This window comes from Topomyia yanbarensis, chromosome 3, assembly GCF_030247195.1.
Source record: "Topomyia yanbarensis strain Yona2022 chromosome 3, ASM3024719v1, whole genome shotgun sequence".
Lineage (NCBI taxonomy): Eukaryota > Metazoa > Arthropoda > Insecta > Diptera > Culicidae > Topomyia > Topomyia yanbarensis.
The window spans coordinates 190,201,069-190,221,594 of NC_080672.1; the positions used below are offsets into that span (position 1 = coordinate 190,201,069).

General features: G+C 43.4%; 1 protein-coding gene across 2 annotated transcripts in view; it reads right to left on the bottom strand.

Moving 5' to 3' along the window:
- The window catches only part of LOC131691077 (probable ubiquitin carboxyl-terminal hydrolase FAF), a 673,880-nt gene that overhangs the window by 638,534 nt on the left and 14,820 nt on the right, over positions 1-20,526 (bottom strand). The window lies entirely within an intron of this gene.

Below are 20,526 nucleotides of genomic sequence, written 5' to 3' on the forward strand. Positions count from 1 at the left end.
ATACTAGATTAGTAATAAATTGACCACAGAAGATAAGACACGCGTATCTTCTCCCGCACAAGCGTAATCCGAAAGGATCCCCAAACATTTAACAGACGCTCTAATAGAATTTCAAATTGTTTGAGTTCAAAGTGTTCACCATATTAAACTCTGGTTAGGAATTTTGCACTACCCCGCAGGACCATTGTTTGAAAGCAAGATTCCGTGTTGTCAATTGCCATACTGATAAATTGGAACCAAATTTATAATTTTAAACAGTAAGTGATAATTTAATTTCATCTTTGGAATTACCGTATCGATGACAAAATATTGGATTAAATTGATACACTGTATCAATTTGCCACAAATTTGTGTGTACCAATTTGCCCCAAGGTACGCACTTAATGTTTATTTCTTGAAGTAGATGTAGTTGTAGTTGAAGTTAGTATTCCATCTGCAGTGATACAATCGATTCTAATTGGAAATTGTTGTGTTATTGGCGCCGGAATACTACAAGTTAAGCTCAGCCTGAATGTTGGCTGGTTCTAATTCGCATTCCGGCTTCAGTGACACATTTTAGTTAGAATCGGTTTTATCAATGGAGCCGAAATATGGACTAAAACCAGCCAGAATTCCGGCTCATTTCCGATTGAACTTTACTGGGTGTACGCAAGATTCGTATACCGATTACTGGAAGTCAGTTGGCCGATAGTAGCACCGGCTAGCGGCTAGTTGTTGCTTGCTGATGTCTGGAGAAACTATTGTTGGTTCAGCGCAGTTCACGAAAGCTGTCACGAAAGAGATGACAATACTCCTTTTGTTCACGAGCACTAGATGTGTTTGGTGAATATTGGTTCGGAACTCCCCCTCAACGTGAATATTGATAATTGTCTTTTAAGCAGAAATCTCGGATCTACATTGAGCCAACCACTACTGATTCCTAATTCTAGTTCTAAGTTAGACTAGATGTGATGACTATATCAACGTACTCCGTGTATCAACCTCGGAAAACAATGCAGTTTAATCTGAATTAATATCTGAATAAGCCCACTATTCTGCGATTCAAAATCGCCTTTGAACATTCTTAAAATGCAGATATATTTACCAAACTATACTCTCTGCAATATTACCACAGATGACGGACATTTGGGCTAAAAATTTATGCAAAAATCTTTCTAAACATCTATTATCCGGGGTATAGCAGGATTCTCACATAGATTAAGGCGCAAATTTTCTCCCATCCGAATATATTTGACTGTAGCGTCCGAAGAACGTATGTCAGTTGGCTTTCGCATAATTTAGTAAAACCCAGCTTTCTCTGGCTTTTCAATATAGTATTATCTCCTCTTCAAAGGCTTCGAAATACAAAAAAAAAAACGAAAGTCTTCGAAACCGATCGTTCGCAAAAACTGGTTCCGCAAAACAATCGTTGAATGGATGAAAAGCTTCTCCCACCGCAAGTCTGTTCGTAATATCTAGGATGAGATCTTCTTCATTGCACTCCTGATTCGGAACCATCGTAGTATGTGCTTCAGACAATAACTGCCGGGCAAACATTAGTTCATAGAATTCTATGACTTCTCAAAATTATTATTTTTTTTTTTTAACGGGCTGATAGGACTGCAGCTTATAGCTTGAGGGATCTCGGTCCGTCCCGCGAGACAAAATTTGCAAAATCGGAAGGATTAGCGACTGTCCGCCAAATAAACACCGGTCCTCGGGAGGAGGACTAAATTTTGCGCCTGTTTGTCTCGAAGTGTGTAACGTCAAGTTCTCTATTTTGTCTGGTCCAATGTATCCTGCTCCTAACAACGCGTGCTAAATCGTCAGTGATGCAATTTAAACTTCGCCTTGATTCCGCTTCTATTTTCTTCCTGATCTCCTCATGGGTCCCCTAGCTCAGAAGCGGATCAATCGAATACAAACTATTTGGCGCAAGTTCAGAGCGTGTAACGTCGTGTCATCTAGTCTGTCATCCTATGGAAAATCATCCTACCATCGCCTTGGGGTCAACGTCATATTGGCAAATTTCGCATTGAATCCGCTTCTGTCTCTTCCTAATCTCCTTTTTGTCTCCTAGGTCCGAAGCAGATCAATCGACTATTAGCAGTATTAGTCCTTACTCGCGAATACTTTTCCTTCAACTGTGCTGTTTCTTCTCTATCTTACAACTGTGCTGCTTCTTCTCTATCTTATAACATAACTCAATTATCCCTGTTCTAGTCAATATACATTTTCATTACATTATGGACCAGGCAAACCCTTAATTTTTCTATTATTATTATCCTGAGTAGCTATACCAGTGAAGGTATTTTAAGATTTCGTTAAAAAGAATCTCTGCCAATAAAGGCGTAAGCAATATTTCTCCACATGAAGTTTGCTCGAAACGAATGTCCGCCTGGTTCGACTCGAACAGACCACACCGAAAGGGATGCTTATCATTTCTGAGAGCCGGTGTGCTTGATCGAGTTTAATAATCATAAGAACAAATCCTGAATAATTAACTATCTCTTAGGTGCCAGTCCTGCACTCCTTTCCTGAACTAGCCTCATACTCACGATCAAAAGAGTCGACAACTAGTAGGATCTACATGTCCCCCACCCAAGCGAATTGATCAACTTGCAAGTAGGAGCACATATCTACCAACCAGCCAAGAAGACTTCCGAATCAATGAGAATGGACCATGCCAGTCGAAGGCCACAGGCCCAGCGCCATCTCGTACAGTGTCATTGTCATTTCTCAGCCCACCCTCTGGCAGACGTTCATCCGCCCATCTAGACTCTGTCAAGATGAGAACCTACAAAGCCTAACTGTTCGTATGTGCTAGTCCGTTTAGATTTTGGTTTGCTGAAACGAAACAAGAAAAGCAAAATAATTGTGATTAGTATCGTAGTTATAATAAATAGGTAAACGATTTCTCCTCAGTTGTCCGTTCCCTTGTTCGTAGTCCTCCCTCCTGTTTCTGGTCTGTTTGGGCCACTGGCTTTCGGTTTCCTTGGTCGACACGCTCGATCGATTTAGACATCATAGCAGGAGAAACAAATGAAAAGACAAAACAAAACAAAATGAAAATAAATGGACGTCTGCTATCTGTGCCTAAATTGATGTTGCTTCTCAGTTTTGCACGACCCAGGGGGGACTTGGCCTTGATCCCAATGCTCTGTCACCGATGTTACGTGATATTCGTTATGGAATATTCTTTGTGTGGAGGCCATTCATAAGCAATGTTGTTCGTTTCTTTTATCCCTGATCCGCTGATACGTCTAAAATTCATTTTTATTTTTTATCTCGTTACGTGACGCTCTTCCCCTATTGTCAATATCCAACATCATTTATGAATGGTCCCCTGGTGATATATTTAGAGCAGATAATCCAATGAAAAATAGGATTGACAGGATTTTAGTGCGCTGTTGGCGCCTTGTGTCACATCTTCATGTTTGTTATTCATACTAACAATACCAAAGCATGCGATGTGATGACCGGAAGATTAGAGAAGCAACTCCTCCCCTTCCCCCCCCCCATTGAATTCTTATAATTATTATTACATAGAAAATTTTAACATATTTGAACAAAAAATGTCTTATTGAATTCAATTATACAATGATTATTGCTTCAATCGGCAAAATTAATGATACGAACATTTTTTGCATTCAAACAATAATTAACTTTTAATCTCAATAAACATTTCCAGTTTGAATAATTTTGCAATCATTTCAAAAAATTAATTTTTGGAAAAGAGAACAATATTTGTTACTGCAATGATTTTATTGAATTCAATAAATAAATGTATTTTCTTTCTAGCTATATTTTTTCAAATTAAATCCATATAATTAAAAAAAATTAAAAAAAAAATACTTTATTGCATGATTGCAAAAAATGTAACGTAACTATAATAACAACTACCGGTGTGAAAACAGATTATTATTTTGGCAACCTATTTACCAACGACCGGTGCGAAAACGGGTTTCTAAATATATTATTATCGTTTAGCGCAATCAAAATACACACGCATTTGCTTACGCACCGGTGCTGATAGTCTAATATCCTGTCATTATTGTATGATTTAAAATTTGATATCTGGCAAAAGTCGTGGGGTGTCGGGCTTACCCAGGGTGTCGGGCTTACCCCCAGTTCCCCTACGACCATACCAACTTCTTCCATAGGCGTATCTTTAAACTCCGAAATCATTTCTATCCTATTTGCGGATGGAATCCAAATTCTGATACAACCTATTCACGTCCATTTTATTAGTGAAACAATAAACGGATAAACATGCTTCCAAATGTTCTTATCAAGCTGCGCTCATCTCTCACGCATTACTTTCTGCTGCAGGATGCATATTTTGTCAGATATGATAGGTTCGATATTAATTTGGCTGGTATTCTAGAGCTCTATCTTATTGCGACTTGAACATATTAATCATTACGACATAAATGCGCTTGATGGCATATATGTGTTCGAGGTTCTGTGAAATATGATTAAGGTTGCACAGAGAATGCGCAAAATTCGCAAACGAAAAAAGCAGTTTTTTTCACACCGTATGTCAGATCTTCATAAAAATCAATCAGCAGTACTGTAACAACATTCTACATACGCTGATTGATTTTTATGAAGATCTGACATACGGTGTGGAAAAAAAACTGCTTTTTTCGTTTGCGAATTTTGCGCATTCTCTGTGCAACCTTAACTCGACTGAGCATTTCGCGTGGCTACATTATGGCATTTCAGGTAATCGTAATATAGAATTTTATTTTGCATATTGAGATCCGCGGAAAGTTGTGATTTACTCTAAAAATCTATGTAGTGTTTGAAAAGGCTACTGATATTATTTAAATTCTTAAAAGAGTTATCGGTTATATGAAAATATATAAAATAATTAATCAAATTCATATTGTTATAGTTACCGTTGTTTCCCTGTTCTTGCGAATGCTTCTCAAGAGATTCAATGCTGCAGTATCACAGTTTTGCTATGCATCGTGTATTAACCAAAATCGTGTCTAATTCGATCAACAACGATCATCTGCACTGGTCGAAATGAAACGATTTGATCAGTGCTAAATAATATATCGGAACATGTACGAGCCCGGCTTTCTGCTGGAAAACAGTGACGATTAAATAATCACACTGGGTGGTTACAAGGAGAACTGACGCCAGGGATTTGGCCGTCGGACAACCCGTTTGAATATGATGCTACCGCATGGACTTCTTTCAGCGTCTCAGCTGTTTTTCAGGATGAATGAAGCTGCGAAATTGTGGCCCTCTATGGTAGCGTTTCTTAAAAGGATATATTGAGCTTTCTTACACTAGTAAGATATTCCATACTAACGGTTCCTTTTTTTTGAGGTCGCTAGCCGTGCATTGAAGAATGCCTAAAACTCTGAACTAGGCCCCGTCGAGTCCAGTCCGTCATCTGTCGGTCTCATCCTGTCGTGTCTGGGGCTTCCAGGTTACATGCATTCACCAGACGAAACTAGCTTATGTCAGCTTAATTGTGCACTGGTTTCGTAGAACCGAGGCTCTATCATCGAAATGATAGATCCTACTAGTGAATGCACTTGGCCCAGTCGAGCATTTGTATATTTGCGTGTGTGAATGTTTACGTGTGTATGGGAAGTGTTGCGTGTTGAGATATGTGTGTTACCTGTAAATAATATGTTAATACAAATATGCATGATGTTAAAATAAGACATGTGTAATATGCTACTTGCAGTTTGTTGTTCGTTCCTACTTATCTGATTCAATTGAGTATGAAAGTACATCTCAATTTTTCTAAAACCTGGCGACGTCTGATGGCAGCGAATAGTCATTGTTGACAGCAATGTTGCCCTTTTATGTTAAATTAACTCGGAGAAGTTATCAGAGGAATATGACGCATGAGACCGAAAATAAATAAAATAAAATGAAATAAAGAGCAGCTTTAGTACTGTTATTGAATAATAATTGAACAACACACATGTACCATGCAATAAAACTACTTGGAAGCGTCTAAATGCCAGAAAATGATATATATTTACCATTAACGACAATTGCACTCCGCTAGAAGTTTCTCATGCTATGCTGTACGGGAATGGATGATTGACGTGCGTCGGTAAATTAATCGTACCTCCATCTATCCAATCCGAATGAATCGAATAGAATGCACGAACTGAACGCCAGTAAAAAGCGGCCAACGAATCCCAAGAAGGACCACCCACTATTCCATCATATAAGCCAGTTCTGCATCCACTCCCTGGTCCATATGCCACAAATACTCAGACGCCCACATACACAGATAGACACACGACTAGCAGGATGTGCGTAGCGTAAGACGCACCAATACGGGAGAGATGCTCCTGGTGCTGAAGCGAGGCGCACAATCAAGTGCAGTATATAAGGCCTTGGCCCAAGAGGTCCTTGGTGAGGGCGCCCAAATCAGGTCGCTAGGTGCGGAAACAACTCTCCAGTGCAAGCACTTGGACGAGTTCACGACCGCAGAAGACGTCGTCGCAGCCGTCAAGGAGCAATGCGGCGTCACAATCGAGCGGGCCTCTGTGCAATTGAGGGACGGACCCTCTGGCACCCAAGTAGCCTACCTCAGGCTACTGAATGCGGATGCCAAAAAGGTAACCGAGAAAGGGAAGCTGAAGATCGGCTGGTCGGTATGCCCTATTAGTATACCCCAGCCGCCTTCAGTGGACAGGTGCTATCGGTGCCTAGAATCCGGCCATAAAGCTTACGAATGCAAAGGCATAGACAGGAGCAAGCTATGTCGTCGATGCGGCGAGGAGGGGCATAAAGAGCGGGGGTGCACTAAGGCATATAAGTGCCTTATCTGCACCGCTAAGAAGCAAGCCCATAAACATGCTATGGGCGGACCTTCGTGTCCCTTCGGCGAGTTAAATAAGAAGAAGCCGTGAGAGTCACACAGCTAAATCTTAACCATTGTGCAGCAGCCCAACAGCTGCTGTGGCAGTCGGTCTCGGAGTCGAGGACAGATGTCGCCCTCTTATCAGACCCGTACAGCATCCCTGCCGGCAACGGCAATTGGGTGTCGGACGGGTCTGGAATGGTGGCAATCTGTACAACGGGAAGGTTCCCGGTTCAAGAGGTAATACACCCCTCCGCCGAGGGTGTGGCGATTGCCAAGATCAATGGTGTGTTCTATTGCAGCTGCTACGCCCCACCAAGGTGGCCAATAGAACAGTTCTACCAGATGATCGACAGGCTCTCGTCGGACCTCGTGGGCCGGAAACCGGTAGTAATAGCGGGAGACTTCAACGCTTGGGCAGTGGAGTGGGGCAGCCGCTGTACAAATAGCAGGGGTCAAGCGCTAATGGAAGCGTTTGCGAAACTCGATACTGTGCTAGCTAATGATGGCTCCGCTAGTACATTCCGTAGAAACGGAGTGGAGGCGTGGATTGATTTGACCTTTGCCAGCCCGAGTCTGGCTCCAGGCATGGAATGGAGGGTAGATGAAGGCTACACCCATAGCGATCATTTAGCAATCCGCTTTAAGATCAACTATGGTGTGCAGCATCCGAGGGCGGGAGATCCCTGTCAGGTACGCGGGTGGAAGTCCAATCACTTCGACAGCGAAGCTTTCACCGCGGCCCTGGGACTGGAGGCCAACACCGACAGTCTAAGCGGGGATGCGCTGGTAGCTGTTCTATCACGCGCGTGCGACGCCACTATGCCGAGAAAAACACTGCCAAGAAACGGTAGATGCCCGGTATACTGGTGGAGTGCCGAGATTGCAGCTCTACGGTCAGCCTGTCTCAGAGCTAGACGTAGGATGCAAAGAGCTCGCACCGAGGATGCAAGAGAGAACCGCCGTGAAGTGTTTCGAGCTGCGAAATTAGCCCTTAACAAGGCTATTAAAAGCAGCAAGAGAGCGTGTTTCGACAACCTGTGTGAGAGTGCCAACGCGAATCCGTGGGGTGACGCCTACCGGATTGTGATGGCCAAGACCAAAGGGGGCTCCTCACCCCCAGAACGGTCTCCGGACCGGTTGGCAACGATTATCGAAGTACTCTTCCCGTCTCGAGCCACAAGCCCCTGGCCACCTGCACTACGAGACAGTGCGGGCACGGTCGAAATGGTGGCTCCAGTGACGAATGAAGAACTACTCGCAGTGGCTAAATCCCTAGCAATGAACAAAGCTCCAGGGCCGGATGGAGTTCCAAACAACGCTCTCAAGGCAGCGATCATAGCGAACCCGAACATGTTCAGGCTAGCTATGCAGAGATGCCTTGACGAGTGCCGTTTCTCCGATAGATGGAAAAGGCAGAAACTGGTGCTGTTGCCGAAGCCCGGGAAGCCGCCAGGCGACCCATCGGCGTACAGACCAATCTGTCTGATAGACACGACTGGCCAACTGCTTGAGAGGATCATCCTCAACAGGCTCACCCCGTACGCGGAAGGTACGGACGGTCTGTCAAGCAACCAGTTTGGCTTTCGGAAGGGTAAGTCCACAGTGGACGCTCTCAACTCAGTGATAAATACTGCCGAGATAGCGATCCAACGAAAAAGGCGAGGTATTCGATACTGTGCGTTAGTGACACTTGACGTGAAGAACGCATTCAACAGCGCAAGCTGGGATGCCATCGCGCTCTCGTTACACCGGCTTAGCCTACCGGTGGGTCTGTACCGGATACTGGAAAGTTACTTCCAAAACCGCGTACTGCTATACGAGACCGATGCCGGTCAGAAAAGGGTTCCGATTACCGCCGGAGTCCCGCAGGGCTCGATCCTAGGCCCGGTGCTATGGAACCTCATGTATGACGGGGTTCTGAGACTGAAGTTCCCTCCTGGGGTCAAGATCGTCGGCTTTGCCGACGACGTAACCTTGGAGGTCTACGGGGAGTCAATTCCTGAGGTAGAACTAACCGCAGAACACGCGATTAGCACGGTGGAGGAATGGATGAGCGCGAGAGGCCTGGAGCTCGCTCATCATAAGACGGAGGTAGTTATCGTCAACAACCGCAAGTCGGCACAACATGCAGTTATCCATGTGGGAGAAGTCGCGATCACTTCACAGCGAAGTCTGAAGTCTCTCGGAGTCATTATAGACGACAAGCTGACCTTCGGCAGCCATGTCGACTATACGTGCAAGAGAGCGTCGACTGCTGTTGCGGCACTATCGAGAATGATGTCCAACAGCTCAAAGGTGTGCGCCAGTAGACGTAGGTTACTGGCAGGCGTTGCCGTATCTATCCTCAGGTACGGCGGCCCGTCATGGTCAAGAGCACTGAGGGTAACCAGTTACCTACAGAAACTGGAGAGCACCTACCGCGTGATGTGCCTCAGAGTGATATCTGCCTACCGCACGGTATCACACGATGCATCCTGCGTGATAGCGAGCATGATGCCAGTCGGGCTGGTCATTCGGGAAGATGAGGAGTGTTTTGAGCTACGTGGAAATAGGGGAGCCCGCGAGCGCACCAGGGTGACCTCGGTCGCCAGATGGCAGCGTGAGTGGGACAACTCCTCGAAAGGTAGGTGGACCCACCGGCTGATACCTAGCATATCGAGCTGGGTGGGAAGACCCCATGGGGAAGTTCACTTCCACCTGACACAATTCCTGTCAGGCCATGGCTGTTTCCGGCAGTACCTCCACAGGTTCGGACACGCGGAGGTCCCAGTCTGCCCGGACTGCCCAGGTGTAGATGAAACTGCCGAACACATACTGTTCGTATGTCATCGGTTCGACGTCGAAAGAAGAGCAATGCTTGACGTCTGTGGCTGGGACACAACCCCGGATACCCTTATTCAGCGGATGTGTCAAACGGTGGAGAAGTGGAACGCAGTCTCGGCTGCTACCATCCAGATTGCCAGTAGGCTACAGGTAATCTGGCGAACCGAGCAACAGACGACGGGCACGGCTAACTAGTGATTGGTTAGTTGGAGCGAAAAAGGCCAAGCGCAAAATAAGAGAGTGAATGGTCTGTTCATGCCGAGGTAGGTTGGCGCAGCGAATGGCAACCGCGTAAGGGGTAAACCCAGCCACCCCGAAGCAAGACAGAAGAGTGAGTGTATAGGCGTATAAATGGACTGCCTCATGCCAAGACGGGAGGGTCGTAGCGTAGTATGTTGGAACTAAGCTATCGATGCCTCATGGCGTGGCAGAGGAGTGAAAGGGTGAGCATCCAAGTCAGTCTCACACTGCATGTTAAGGGTGAGCATAAAAGTCAGCCTCACAGGTTGGTAGAGGCTAGCACAAAAGTCAGCCTAGCAAGGAATGAAAAAGGTGAGCACAAAAGTCAGCCTCGCATGGTATGTCAGAAGTGGGGCCTAAGAAAAATGTCCCACATGGGATGCCAGAGGGAGTGACAAAGGTACAATAGAGTGGCACGATTGAGAGTGAATCAGGTGATAGGGTGAGCACCCAAGTCAGCCTCACATGGATGGGTAGGGCGAGCACAAAAGTAAGCCTAGCAAGGAATGAGTAAGGTGAGCACACAAGTCAGCCTCGCATGGAACGTAAAAGGTGAGCACAAAAGTCAGCCTCATGTGGGAGTGTTTGAGAGTGAATCAAAGTGTGATAGAGAGAGCACCCAAGTAAGCCTCATACAGGATGTATGATCGCGTGAGCGAGAGTGAATGAGTACACTTAGTACAGCCATCCCCCCAGAAGTAATACCGAGAGGTAGTTCCTGGGAGGAATGATGGCGGAGCCCAATGGAGTTTAGTCGGTATTAATGGCTGGTCACCATTTGAGTCCGACACGCCCCCAGTGCACCCCGTGTGGTAGATTGGACCCTGCCGTTAGCACGTGTACTGGGCTAGGACATAAAGGTCTTCTCCATTGTAAAAAAAAAAAAAAAAAAAAAAAAACACACGACTAGCACACAATTGTACACTAGTACCAACAACTACAACTAGTACAACACAACACAACTAATAGGGTTCTACTGTTATTTTTTTTAATGCGCCAGTGCACGTTGACGAGGTCGACCGATAAATCACCACACAATGACTTCCACTGTGAGCCGTGCTCACAAAGACTGCCGTTAAGCTGTTGAACAATGTCTGCAAACACAGCCCACAGAAAAAGTCAATCCACGGCGACCCGCCAATCGGTCACGCCAGTGTGCACAGGCTCTTAGTTGACTGTTAGTTTGGGCTGGTGCAGAGTATGAAATAACACAAAACATAAAAGGGCCCATAAGCCCTCTCGGTCTCCTCGATGCACCACTATCGAGGCGTAATGCAATAACCATCTTAAAGATGTTTGCAATACCGTCAAACCCGTCAACTTAGGGGAGGGAGTAAGATATTCCATACTAACGGTTGCTAAAATAAGACCAAATCAGAACCATTTGATAGTTTACGGCTGCCTGTGTTTGAAATATTACCATCTACGAGAGGCAGAAAATCATCCAGGTAATCGTCTTTTCCTTGGCGCATGGTTAAATCTGATTTTCCGGGACGGTATGAGAAACCGATATCAAACTACAAGTAGTATTAACTAGAGCACTCTAGTCAGAGTGTGGCCAAGACGAGTTTGACGTATCCAAACGAGCAGAAATCTGACGTATTTCTATTGTGAATACGTCAAATTTCATGTTCGTTACGTCATGGCCTCATGGCCACACTCTAAGGGACGATCCATAAATGACGTACCATTTTTTGAGTGATTTTTAAAACGCCCCTCCCCTATCGTAGCATTTCGTCACAAACCTCTAAATACCCCCTGGTAATTAAGTAGCTTGACGGTAATTCCTCCTCCCTTGCCACGGTAAAATTAAAAAAGAATGAAAAACGTTGTTAGTAATTCCCCTTTAAAAAAGCTACGTAGCATGACATGACCCCCTACCCCCTGTCGTCACACATCATCACAAAATACAAAACTTTCCCCTCCCCCATATAATGCTACGTCATTCATGGATGATCCCTAACTAGAGTGCTCTAGTATTGACCCACGAAATCTGGCTTCACAAGGGATAATGAAAACCCAGTTTTGGATTGCACATCACCTGCAGTCTTTCAAATTGCACAAATATTTTGAGAAAAATCATGCGCGTTTGTTCACAAGTCGTTCATGTGCTCTATTGTTTGATTTTATGTTCAAAGATGACAATGCAGATTTGATTTCGAGTTTACCTCACTCCGCTTTGTATCGTAGACCTGATCCCAACTACATTACAATGTGGGCAATTTTAGGCAGCTTTTGCTTGCATTTTAAATCTTGAATTCCTTTTACAATACTGAAAGAAGGTTCAGTTCAGATAACGACAGCTCAGAACTGCGGTACAAATTGGCATCAAAAAGAATGATAGCTTAGTGAACACTGCGTATTTTCACTTTCCGTAGGACTCTTCAATATGTATCTTCAGGAATAACGCCTGAAAATAATTCAAATTCTTTGAATAATAAATAATCAATAGCTATGGTAATGGTGATTTTCTTTTTCTTATGTATAGGGCTGCCAATTTTCTAAATATATAATCAAAGTAGGGGAGAGAGGGTAACAGTGGATCAGCAGGAACTATGAAACATTCGCAATAAAATCACAATGCATGATCGGAATCGTCTAATTCCCTCATATTTCACAATTTATAATTCTTTACACGTGTTGCTATATTTTGGAAGAGATCTGATAACTATCTCTTTTAATGGATATTTGTTTGTTTTGTGATAGCCAGAGTAAATTTGCAATGATAAACATTATTCCATCTTTATGAATTACCATTCATTGAATAAATGTTTAGTCTATTGCTATTTATTGCAAATTTTATGCTCAACATTTGCCGCGAACAAAGTTTTTTGGTAACTACTGATGGTTCTGTGTGATTTCACAATTTTCATGAATAGACCCATTGGGTAACTGTGAAACGATGGCGTATGGGGAACAGTGATTTTTGTTTGTTTTTGTGGTCTGTCTCAAAATGTCAATGGGTTCCGATTTTCCACACTAAATACTACTCATATAGTGCAAAATTAGTAAATTTGGCCAAATTTTGTAGAAATTGTCTCTTATTTCAGGATTGCAGCTAATATGCATATATGGTGGTTCGATGTTACGCGATGATATAGTGGATTCTTTCGTAAACAAACGATTTTCGCCTCAATATAACTTTAATTCAAAGCGTTAGGATCATTCTTCGTCAAAACAAAAGAATAAAATTTATAAGTAGAATATTTCACTATAGACGACATCGTGTTTCATAGTTCCTACCCATGGGGCACACTGATACATTTTACCACCAACTGTTTATTATCCAAAAAATGTTATTTCCCGTGAATTTTACCAGCTGGAAAAAATATATGTATTAGTTAACAACATAGTGGCACTATGTATCACTTTTGATTACACAAATAACATGTATTATCATCAAAATTAAATTGTAGAAAAAATGTGTTTCATTGTTACCCTCTCTCCCCTACACTGTCACTCTGGCAGTGTTCCTTTATCGGTGTACCAGGGTTATAAAATGTGTCCTCGAAAAATCGTCAGAGCATTTCGTATTAAAATATTTGTATTTGATCTCACCAAATTATCTGCTCAAAATATCAAAACTCATCGAAATTTCGAAACTTGTTTTGAATATCCAGTGTTGAACGGCGTAGTTTTCGTTCCAACCGACATCATCTATTAAGTTTTTTCTAATCATTCCGATAATCTGTGCGGCTTGAGCCGAAATCGGAATCTAAAATTCGGGATCAATCGCTGACAATCTAGTGTTATTGGTAGTGTTTTTCTTTGTCGAATTTCAGACTTTGATTCTAAACTCTTTTGACTTCTTTATTGATAAATAAGAAATATAGCCCCTTTTGAGTTGACGCCCACGAATGACTCCACTCAACAGCAGCTCGGTGATTCATGGTTTTTCCCCAACTATCGATACGCGACATCATTTGTGAACGGCCCTTGGTAATATCTTTGGAGCAGACAATCCAATGAAAAATAGGATTGACAAGATTTTTGTGCGTTTTTAGCACCTTGTGTCACATCTTTTATGTTTGTTATACATACTAAGAATCAGAGGCGACGCGAAGCCGTGTGGTGTCCGGCGGGCTGAAATCTTTTTGCACTATTTCAACCAAGAATATTACCTCTGGGAACTGCTCCCATGTCGTAAGAGGCGACTAACAACATGCTAGGAGCTCCTAGGCCGAGGTTTTGCTCCGTACCGAAGACTTAATCTGGACGGACCTTAAGGTTTTCCATATTACCCTCTTTCCAGTCTGTATTTAGTGAATCACTGACATATACCTTTTCTGATTCGCCTTTCTTGATTGTGTACCAACGTTTTAAGTTTCTTCTGGCGGTTGTATATTAGCCGTAAATGACGAAATCTAATTCTACAATAAGTAACAGAATATATTAATATACCGGCACTTCCACGCCAAGGTTTAACTTCCAAAGCTTTGGTTTAAAAACCGTTTTTAAAAAATGGAAACTTTCATGTAGGAAATTTATTGAATTGGCCTAAGATGGAGCTGTCGAATTTCACAAAAAGCTTTTTATGTTGCAAGTGATCTGTAGTTGTGTTAACTTAGGTATTTTTCTATTATATTTGGAACCGTCTACCGACAAATCTACATTTACGAATACCTCCAAAAGTGACTTCTTGAGGTCTCATGAAGGCCTGACACTAGCTTTATGATACTTTTGCTTTTCTAAACAGTAATAAAAATCTCAACATTCAAGAACTTCACTTTGTCAGAAAATGTAGGGCCATCGGAAGCTAAAACTTCGTAAAATCGCACTCCTGGTCCTTTTTTCAGTGGAGTACCCTACGTCACTCGTTCAAATTTGCACCGCTCTTATGGTAGTCGGTATTTGCTAGTATTACTGTTCTCCCATCCATTCTGGTAGTCAAACGGTGGGATAGCAAAATTCTTACAAGTTTCCTATCTCATGCCTCCACGCGAGTCTAAGTCTATTGATGACATTTGGTCCTTAGACCGCAGAATGAGAGGGTGCGAACAGAATAAGAGGGTGCGAACAGATCTAGTCGAGAAAACATTGCCGTAAAAATGAATAGTTGATCGGAAATTAGCCCCAATACGACTAATCTGACTAGTATCTATGAACACGGGTCAATACGTATTGAAAATTCGCCGCTTCTGTTTTTATGAACCTAATTTAAAGCTCCGTTATTGCTAACAAGCCCGTGCATCAGGTTAACAATCCTTTATATTTCCCTTCAGTGTTCGGTATTATCGCTCATATACTTGTATTCCACAAACAATCCGATATGGAAAATAAGAAATACTTTCCTTGATTTATAACATCTCGCGCTATTTTTGCCAGTATAATATGCTGTCACTTGGTAGTTTTCAAGCCAATAAATATATCGTAGAGAAGAAGTAGCGAGTTCTGTCCAAATACTGTGTCAATAAATAGTGATCCGGCCCATTACGCAGATAAGATTAGCTTTTCCAGGCAATACTCCCACGATCGGCTGTGTGGAGTTCAAATTGTTTTTGTTTAGGGAACATAGTATACTCTCGGTAGCCGGCTGCCCAGAGTTTAAAAATAACCAAAAACTAAACAAGATCATCTCTTTTTCGAGTGATCGTGCACTCGAAGACTAACTAAACAACTACCTAATAAAATATGCTTTACAGGTCGCATCGTTTGCTTGGAGCGAATCCTAGACCTGATACCCTTCCAAACCACCAACTCCGCGACACCTATGGAAGAGTCTGATGAATCGTCGTCCTTCCGTTAAGTAGGTGGAGCATCAACACTTCCCGTCTACCTTATCCTTTATCCTTCCCCGTGAACGATGGAGATGGGGGCGGCCGGCAATGATGGCTATCATGCTGTTGAGGTTTTAATATGGGTCGGATTGGTATGAATTCCTACTTACCACTTCCTAAGCAACTCTTATTAGATAATCAGCAGTCAAACATGATGAAGTCAGTGTGCAATCCGCCAAAATCATCGTCACAACGCAACGCAACGCAACGCATACTAAGAATCAGAGGCGACGCGTGGCTCCGCCGTCAACCTGTTCAATATACCACAAAGGCCCTCAAAATGTCACAGTTATCGCTAATTCGACTCCATGAGACGTTTTTAGATCAGCTGATTATTTCTCGTTTATCTTTTTTGGCGTTACTTGGGTGGGTTGAACATACGACGAAATCGTCGTTTCCATCCAACATCTAACGAATAGGACCAATGATAGATGTATGTCGACGGGTTTTTCTATGCAAGAGCTGAACAAAACAAATTTATTGTGGAAACCCACCGATAAATTGTCAAACAAGCGTCTGATAGAATGCTTAAAAGAGTAAAAAGTACATAATATATCCGAGAAGCAAACAACTTAAAATAATTTCTGAACAGAAATTTGAGCAAAACAATCATGTTTAAAAGGATCATTGAACAGAGCTAAAATAATGGAAACTCTTTTTGAACGGCTGAAAATGAACCTGATGTGACTCGTGGTGAATAGAAAATATATTAATTTAAAAATCCATGTTATTTATTCAGTTGAATATCGTACAATAATATTCAATTCACTAATTGTCTAGGTAAATGTTTTCAAATGTTAGTAAAGGATGTAAACTAATAATTATTTTTGTTTACATTGTGCCAGGGCCTACTTTGATACGTTTAATTCGTTGCTGCAGCTTCTGTATAAGAATGATTGAAAGATTTGGCAACCGATTTAAAAAAATTCCCTCAATTCTTTCAAATGGGATAGAAATTTGAATGCGCCTCATGCAATGCATTGAATCAAAAAAAAATTTATTTGTGAAATATCGTAGACATGTGATATTTAACATGTTCATTATTACAATAGAACGTGAGATCATTCGTCCAACCTCTGATTTGAATTTATATCTATTTTATACTCTCAGCAGCTTTCAATATGTAAATACAAAGAGCAAACAATTTCTTAAAAGCAAAAGTAGACGGTTCATTATTATGGTTAAACCAACGAAATACATACGCACCCAAAACTAATATGCCCAAAGTGAAACAGCATTTGTTCAGGCTACCCAAGAAAACAAGCGTTCGACCAACTGTTATGGACGTATGGCGCCACACACTCAAAAATTATAAATCGCTTTCGTTTGCACACAACTCTAACGCTCATATGGACATCGCACCAATACACGCTGGTTCAATATTTGACTTGAACCGGTGCAAAAGGAAATAGAAAAGGTCGTCGCACATGAGACTCACGCTGCTGTTCCTGCCGTCGCTCATGCGTTGCTCTTTCCAGAGCATGCGGTGAGAGTACGAGATGCGTGCATGTTTGAGGTTGAACCGGACATAGGAAGACAGAATTTTTTTGAAATTTACCCGCTTGGTATGCTAGGTTCGTTTATTGGTCGAATCAAATTACCAAACTTCAATGTTTGAAGATACTTTCATTTAAATTAATTTGTGTGATGCTGCTGTATATTTATTTTAAGTGTAAATGGGTTTCGGGTCGTCAGATTTTGCTTACCTGTTGTAATATTTAAAACTAGCTCATACTTAAGACACGAACCAAAACGTGAAGGCGAAACATTAAATCTCATGTTGTGTATATTGTGTGCACATCATCGCTTATGGTCTAATCTCCCCTATGCTGACCTGTCATGCAGAGCTTAGGGACTAAATTTCACAGGTGGTGTCACTCTTAATTGCTACCTACTCACGGCCCTTTTCTTGCCGCGTGTGGCACTGCGCGTACCCCTTCGATGGTTGACACTTCACGTGCTCCTCACACGCTCAACTCCGTTCGTGAGATCGAACTTCCGATCGGCATCATGCAGCCAATATGACACGTCGACTGGTGTGACGCATGCTTGTTCTTGCAGATGGTATCTAGTCGAAGAGTGCAGCATCCCCTGCTCTCCAGTTCCCCGCGTGTGCGACGTGCCAACTAAAGCCAATCCGGAACCGAGTTGCTTGGTCTCACCGTGGATGGTCTGCTCCGGAACCAAGTTGCCTCGTTTCGCCGTCGTAGCTCTACTCCGTGTACGACAGATCTGCCCGTGAATTTGAGACGTCCGCTCCGAGACGGAGAAACCTGCTCCGAGGCTGGGACGAACTGCTCCGAACTGAAGAATCCACTCCAAAACTGAGGCCCTACAAGAAATTCAGTTAGGCTTCTTTATTCCCCTTGTCGGCAATCAAACGTACCTCTGGTGAGGGCCTTTCTGGTTTCTGTGCGAGGTTATGTTGTGCGGGAACGCTACTGGTACGAACCTTGCTTGGTTTTTGTTCCCTGGCTTCTCAACCTTCCACCTTGAAAACCTTCTTTGATCGGAGTTTTAAAGGATTGCGGAATCTACGAATAGAATTAAGCCCATTTAACGTAACTGCGCCAAATTCGTGACTGAGCGAAGGCATTGTACCTCACGTGACAGTCGCGTTTGCCAACCAATGCGTTTGATCCTGCTGCACGACAATGATGACCCGCTCCGTCGTCTTGGGCACCCGTCACCGCAGATCGAGTGATGAATCTATACAGAGAGGATGTCTGTCACTCAAATTGCCATATGTGCATTGGCTATACTAGCTCCGAATTATATATATTTTACCTTGTTCGAGAAATCACACCTCGCTGATGATGAGTTCGTCCGATGGTTTTGCCCGTCTGCAACGATGAGGGTCGGATGCGTTTTCCGCTGCTGAATTCCGCCCGAAAATTGATACACGGACTTGCTTACGGCCTTCGGTTTTAGCGGGTTACCGCTTTTCACGCTCTCGGACTTTGCACCGAAGTAGTTTTGCTCGAAGCGCGTGTGGTACGTCTGACCAACTCGATTGTTTTTTCACTCTGCTTTTTTCCGGAAATCGTTCTGTCACTGTCGTGATGCCAGTTACTCGAGATTTATCGAGTGATTTTCAAGAAAATTCCTTTGTGGCTTTTGATTTTCACGCACCTGTCAACCGAGGGGCTTGCACATGGCACCGTGGTAGTTCCTGCACTTTACGAAATCTACTCTCGTTTCTTCCTGTGGCTACCGATGATGCATTTACTAAGCCGTATTTTGATTTCATAAATGTAATTACGACTACTATCAAACACTAATGCTACACTACCCTACCCAATGGCAAAATTTTTTCGTGAATTGCTACGGCTATTCACGAAAATTTTCAAAACTTCCACTTCTGTAAGAAGTGCGTCGGAGACTGAACAGATTACTTTTCTATATTATACATCCAACATAATTGCCCGAGAGCCTAACGTTTGCTCTCCATATCTTGAGCTCAAACATAAACATAATACCAAATAAACATTATAGCAGACTTCTTCTGCTTAAAAGGTGTAATCGTGCGCCCACTTGTGGCTAAAATGTCACCGACTCAGTTCTTTGCTGGCCTTCAAATCATATGCTCTCATTAGGTAGTGTCATTCCAAGATTCTAACTAGTTTCATAATGGCTAAATTATACTAGTAGATCTACATTTAACATTGATTGTCAAAACAAAGACAAAATGGCTCAAGTGTGTCTGAATCGGTAAGTGGTTCAGAGAACATTTACTCTCATTGGACTGAAAGTCATGTGAGAGGCGGTCGTATGTTTGAGGTATGAGAGGATTTAGTCTCTCCTATCACCACGAGTCCATGCAAGGGTTAAGTTCATTTGGACTAGCCAACCTGAACGTCCGCGCCCCTGATTCGCGTTGCTTTAGAGATTCGTCGTGGTGACGCCTCCTCGACCAAGGAAGACCTGCGATGCAATCTGAGTTATTGAATTCTTTAGACTAAGACTCCCGTCCAGTATGGGAAGAATAATGCCGAGTTGTCGTGTTTTCATGACTATGCATTAGGAGCTGGCGCTGCTCATAGCTGTAGGTCTTGCTTGTTCAGGCTGAACACTGTTTGCGTTTTTGCCGATCTGTCTAGTCTGCTTTCTCACACCCGTCCGTTTTCTCTCGTTACGGTAACAGCAAGCCTGGGAGGCTTCAACTTGTTTCTCGACGTGCGTCCGTTTTCTCTCGCTACGGTAACGGCAAGGCTGGGAGGCTTATATCCTCCGCGTTTACGTCTGCTTCTTTCTCGCTCCGGTTGCGACAAGCCTGGATTGTTCAGCTGTTCCTCCTTTGCTTCTGCACACCCGCCTCACTTTTGTGGCCTTTTCTGCGGTCGTGAGCTCCCTGCAACCCGTTTCCAGTCTGCAGGGTACGATTTCACCCGAATCGTGAAGGACCCGCGCGGTTGCGCTTGCTTGTCGGTTTCTCACGTTCTGAAACGGTTCGCGCGCTTGCGCCAGTGACTTAGGTCCATGATTTAGCTTGATGTGTCACCATGAAGCAGCTTACCTATGAGATTGACTTTTGCAATGTCTGAGGAGTCCAGAGGGGTCCGCCTTCGTCGACCTGCACCCCTGTGCAACGGCTCAAGGTTTTCCCGAGACTCACTCCGAAAGTTCTGTCTCTAGTTTGCGGTTACCTGCTTTCCTTCCTGTTGCCCTTGCGTGCTCGCTGGTCGATTTCTCTCGTTCCGAAATGGCGCGCCTGTTGTGGGCTTCGGCTTTCTCGAAATGCGTTTTCTCCCGAATCGCTAACGGCGTGCCTGCTGGAGGCCTCTGCTTCCGACGTGCGTTTTTTCCCGAATCGCTAACGGCGTGCCTGCTGGAGGCTTCTGCTTCCGACGTGCGTTT